General features: G+C 37.9%; 1 non-coding gene across 1 annotated transcript; it reads right to left on the minus strand.

Moving 5' to 3' along the window:
• Positions 1-1,255: 1,255 nt before the first annotated feature.
• LOC130455672 (U6 spliceosomal RNA) lies at positions 1,256-1,357 on the minus strand. Its single transcript, XR_008913777.1, has one exon. It is a non-coding gene; the product is annotated as a U6 spliceosomal RNA (small nuclear RNA).
• Between the last annotated feature and the right edge of the window lie 4,505 nt (positions 1,358-5,862).

The following is a 5,862-nucleotide window of genomic DNA, read 5'->3' on the forward strand; positions in this document are numbered from 1 at the left end:
AGTACAAGTGCAGAACCTGTTTCCAATTAATCCATAGAGGTTTTTAGTGATCACTATTTTTAAATCCTCTCAAACCATTACTTTAATATTATTAGTTATTGTGTAAATAGTGCTTACTCTGTACCAGGTACTTTGCTAAGTGCTTTACCATTATTTCATTTTATTCTCATAACAACCCTAAGCAGTAGATTCAAAAATTATCCCATTTTAAAGTTGAAAAAACTGAGGCAAACAGGTTAAATGACTTGCCTAGAGTCACCCTGCTAATAAATGTCTAGAAATAAGACTGAAGATAATTTTAATATGAACTGAGTAGTTCTGCCTTCTCCACACTTTCCATTATTATCTTCCCATTCATCCTGAGCAATGTTCTCTCTTTGTTAGCTTCAGAATTTAAATTTCTGCTTTTGCTCATACTCCACATTTGTTGTCAAACACAGTCCATTCTGGGTTTTAATGATTCAAAACATGTCTTTTCTTTTGGATACACTCTCAGTTACCTAACCATTCTCCTATCTCTCCTGGAAATATTTAAAAGTATGTAGCCAGACCAATCTCTTTAGGCAGCTCCCAATTTTCACCTCTGATTTCCCCTATAAATCATAGAACACTGAATCCTATTTCTCTTTCTGTGAACACAGAACTTAGTTCAGTGGCTAGCACTGTTTAATAAATGCTTATTGTTTTGAATTTGAAATCTGATTTCCAAAAATCTAAAACATATATTAGAATATGCTGGTTTTCCTCTTATGCTTTATCATTAACCCTCTAATGGTGAGATTATTTTCCTCTGAGATTCCCATTACTACTAATTCAGCTGCCATGTCCTCTGTGTTGGTCAGACTCAAGGTCAAAATAGCCATTCTTGTTTGCTTCCTCAACATTTTAAAGGATAAAAGTCATCAAGTAAATAATACATGTTTCAAGTATTGTTCTTTTGGCACAGTGCCAACATATCTAAACTGTTAATGTGTTCTTTGATGACAACATAACTTTCTATGCTAAGTTTGAGATCTCTTTGCTGAATTGTAGAATTCCTCCTTCTGTCCAGGTGGTCTGTAGCATATACTCCAATCTCTCTCTCTCTCTGTCTCTGTCTCTCTCTGTCTCTGTCTTTGTCTCTCTTTCTGTCTCTCTGTCTCTGTCTCTGTCTCTGTCTCTCTGTCTCTGTCTCTCTCTCTCCCCCCCAAGCAATCAAAATGTGTTTTTATAGAGATATCTGTAAAGATGATTTTTAGACAATATTAATTTTCATAAAAATGTGGAACACTACACAAATTTATGTATCATCCTTATTCAGGGGATTTGCCAAACTATTCCATATTATTACAGTTTTTTTTGATATATGTGCTGTTATAGCAAAATCAGCATTTTAATTTGTTTCTGTCTGCACTGAAGCCATCTAAGTGACACAGTGGATAGAGTTTTGGACCTAGAGTCAAGAGGACTCATCTTCCTGATTTCAAATCTGTCCTTAAACACTTACATATGACCTTGGGCAAGTAACTTAACCCTTTTTGCCTCAGTTTCTTCATCTATAAAATGAACTGGAGAAGGAAATGGCAAACCATTCCAGTATTGTTGTCATGAAATCCCCAGATGGGATCATAAAGAGTCAGGAGTGACTGAAATGACTGAACAATGACAACCTGCATTAAAGTCTTTCCTAAATTTCTGGTCTTCCTTTCCCTTCTTGTGTTCTGATTTTCCTCACAAGCTTATATCTCCTTGGAATTCCATGTGAACTGAAACAACCTACAGAAGGAACTGATGCAGAGTAAAAGGAGCAGAACCAGGAGAACATTATAGAGACTGATACACTGTGGTACAATTGAATGTAATGGACTTTTCTACTAGCAGAAATTCAATGATCCAAGACAATTCTGAGGGACTTAGGAGAATGCTATTCACATTCAAAGGAAGAACTGTGGGAGCAGAAACACAGAAGAAAACAACTGCTTGATCACATGGGTCGATGGGGATATGATTGGGGATGTAAACTCTAAACAATCACCTTAGTGCAAATATCAATAATATGGAAAAAGATCTGGATCAATGACACATGTAAAATCCAGTGAAATTGCTTGTTGGCTACAGGACAGGGGTGGGAGGAGGGGAAGGAAAGAACATGAATCATGTAACCATGGAAAAATATTCTAAATCAATTAATTAAATAAAAAATTTCAAATAAAAAACTAAACATATCTCCTTAATACTCATTCCTGCTTCATTCCCTCTTTGATCTCTACTATTTTTACTGGGAAGTGGCATGCAACAGAGAAAAGGGCATTGACTCTGGATTCAGAGGTCCTGGTTTACAGCCTAACTCTGTAAGTAAATGGAAATCTCTTTACTTTTTTATACCTCAGTTTCCTCATCTGTAAAATGAGTAGATTGGATGAGATCACTTCTGAAGTTTCTTCTAGTTCTACATCTCATGATACTTTTGAATAAGCTATAACCTTGCAAAGGCTTATTTTGGTCCTGAATTTCATTCCACCAAATCTCATCAAAGATTCATCTCACCAGTTCTTATATAAGATCAATGTGCATTTGTTTGTAGACACTTAAACCCATGGGGGATATTGTCTCCCATGAATGACTGATCTTCTCTTCCCCAATTTATCCTGTGTTACAATTACTCTTTTCTGTCAACAAGTTTGGCAGTTCTATGTGGGCAGATTTCTCTCCTCCCTTTTTAGTTTTGAAGCCCTCTTGATCAAATTCAAAAGATTCCAAGCAAATAGTTTTCACTAATGCTTGTTAGAAGCACTCCATCCTCGGCTCTCAGCCCATTATTCCAGTATTTTAGTTGATGGTTCGAAAAACCAAATGCTGTTCTCACATATCATTCCCTTAGTCAGAAGCTCCTTTTCTTTTCTCTCTCAAGGCATCTTGCAAAGGCTGTACACACAGAAGGGTCTCAATAAATATTTGTTGACTGAATGAATGGCAGCAAACCTAATCTTTATTGAGCCAAGAGTAAACATAAGAAACTATCCCTCTTTTCTATTACTACTGGCATACGTGTGTACTTGCAGGTGTGTGTGTGTGTGTGTGTGTGCGTGCGCACACGCACATGTAGCCATGAATGGGAATGTCAGAGAAATTGGCAGCAAGGATCCCTTCACTTAGCTAGAATGGTTCTTAAACGACAGGTTGCAGAGCACGTTGCTCCAAGCTTTTTGTCTTGACAAGACCTACCAGAGCCCTGCCTTTGCTTGGACCCTAGAGACTCCCTCCATACTCTGAGGAGGAATCAAGGAAGGTGCTGCTGGAGACATTATATGATTTTATCAATGTGGGAATTTTTTCCATAAATACGGATCTTCACTGAAGAGATTTTACAGAGTTGCCTGAGACTGAGAGATTTGGTGATTTGTCTGTGGTCACACAGATTATCAGTAGCAGAGATGGAATATGAACTCAGGTCCTTATGAATCCAAATTTAGCATCCTGTCTGCTATGCTGAGGTGTTATCACCTTGCCCTAAATATCAAAGTATAAGAGAAAACTCCACTAGGACCTGAGTACAAATCCTGTTATACCCATTTAGGGCATGTGTTACCTTGATTAAGTCACTTAACCTTCTAGGACCACAATTTCCTTATCTGTAAAATAAAGGAGTTGGTCAGAGAGGCTTTCTGGGGTCCCTTTCAGCTCTGCAGCTAAGATCCTATAATCCCTCAGGCTCACAATTATCTCTGAGATGTTGACAGGACAGAGATAATTTGTATTTTTATAGATGGGGAAACTGAAGTCAGAGAAGTAATGTTACAGAACTGAGACTAATTGTTCAGGTGGGTATTTTCCCAGGAGATTATACTGTGAGAGGAGGTCTCCATGGGCCAGGAGAAAATGACATGGGAAGCGATATTGAGTCTTATGCTTAATGAATTTAGAAAGTGATGTTTCTGCAGCTTCCAAGGGCGGAAATTAATTATTGGATTTTGATGCAGAGCCAGGTTTGGCGGAGGTGACTGGGTCTTTTTTTTTTTTTTTTAATTATTATTATTAGAAAGACCTGAGGAGAAAAGGAGAGCCTTTCATCTTAGAAGACCTTGACTTGTCATTGAGATTGGAGATGCAGAAAATGTTTACTTGGTGATATTCAGGATGGGCAGGAAAAAGCTTTTCATGGATAATCCAACACCAGGGAATGGCACATGATGCCACCATGTATACTGGTATAGTTCCCCAACTTAAAAAAAATCACTAATTTTGGAGCAATCTTGAGGGTATCCAGAAGTTTCCCCATATTTTCTTTTTGCCTAATTCTTGATCAGGATGGTAAAAAAAGTGATGGTAATTAATTTAAAACTAACAAAGACTATGACAGGTCATCGGTAGCATTTTTTTGTGTGAAAAATAACTATATTTCCAAAAAATTAGCGAGAAAAGTGCCATTGTTTTACACATTTTACAAATCTCTCTCACGTCTGACTTAATAGAAGACAGCTGAATTCTCATGTCTGCTTTTCCATTCAATCGGTTATGATATGCTATTTTCATTAAAGTACATGAAGAAAATCCAGTTAATGTGGTTATATAGTTAGAAAAGGGAAGAGTATTTTAAAAGGCAAATAATATCTTAATATTATTATTAAAATAGTTTTGACCTTATAGTTTCCCTGTAAAAGTTGTAGGAACTCCCAGAGGTTCCTGGACAATACTTTGAGAACCTTTGGACAATAAATGATGGGTTGACCCCCATTCTTGCTAGTTTCTTCCTACGTTCTACTTTTGCTCTGACTGAGCGTCCTTTGAATTACTTACCAGGAAATACTTTTATAAAGGCTTTTATCAGAAGTAGATGGCTTGGGCTGGAGAGGAGCAACAGAAAGTCTTGATCTATGATTTCATCAGTGACTTGTTCAGGGATGTCTACCATATTGGAGGATGCTGCAGAGCAGATTCTAGCACGAGGTTAGATGTTGGGCTAGAGTCTCTGAGGTCCCTTTTATATCTAAGATTCTCTGATGGAAAAACCACTGCAGATGAAAGTTCCCATCCATATTTGGATTCCCCTATAATTCTCCCACTTCTTTAAACGTCCCCCTCTCCACTAGGACAGGAAACAGAATGATGAACTCCATGTGTCTATATCTTTAAGAAGTTTTTAGAAGCAGAAAGATATAGTGGAATAAGCACTGGACTTGGGGTCAGGAAGACTTGGGTGTGAATCCTGCCTCAGCTACTTATTAGCTGTATGATTCTGGGCAAGTCATTAAATTACTCAGGGCTTTGGTTACTTTATCTTTTAAATGATGGGGTTTATGACCTTAAAGCTCCCCTTCCAGCTCTAATTGATGAATCCAGCAACAGCAGAGTCTATCTAGTCTCCTTTCTTTCACTGTGGAGGTTCCGGTGCTAGGTTACCCAGAGACAGTGGTCACAAGAAGAAGAAAAGGCAATTTCAATTGAGTTACCATTTTATTAAAAGAGGGAACCCACCCATTGGAAGGACCAATGAAGTACAACCTGTAGACTTTGGGGAAAGTTATCTGGGGTCAGTGAATGAGGCTTCAAAAAAGATTCTACTCTGTGCGGAAATCCTACAAGATCAGCCCATTTCCAGGACTAGTAGATTTCCTCCTTGGGAGTTGAGACATAAGTTCATGGACTGTTGCTTCCTTCTTGTGTGACCTTGGGCAATATGTAGTTGGGGTAGAAGTGACAGATAAACAAGTGAAAGGTGGATGAGAAGAAAGAAAGAGGAACCCCTTGGTCTTAGTTTCCACCTTTACAAAATGAAACACTTGATCAAAGTGATCAAAGGTCCCCTTTCAGCTGTTTCATAATAACGTACAGTTCTATAAAGCTGAGAATCAACAGAATCTGCCTCAACTACTTACAAGTTGT

This window comes from Monodelphis domestica, chromosome 7 (genome assembly GCF_027887165.1).
Source record: "Monodelphis domestica isolate mMonDom1 chromosome 7, mMonDom1.pri, whole genome shotgun sequence".
Lineage (NCBI taxonomy): Eukaryota > Metazoa > Chordata > Mammalia > Didelphimorphia > Didelphidae > Monodelphis > Monodelphis domestica.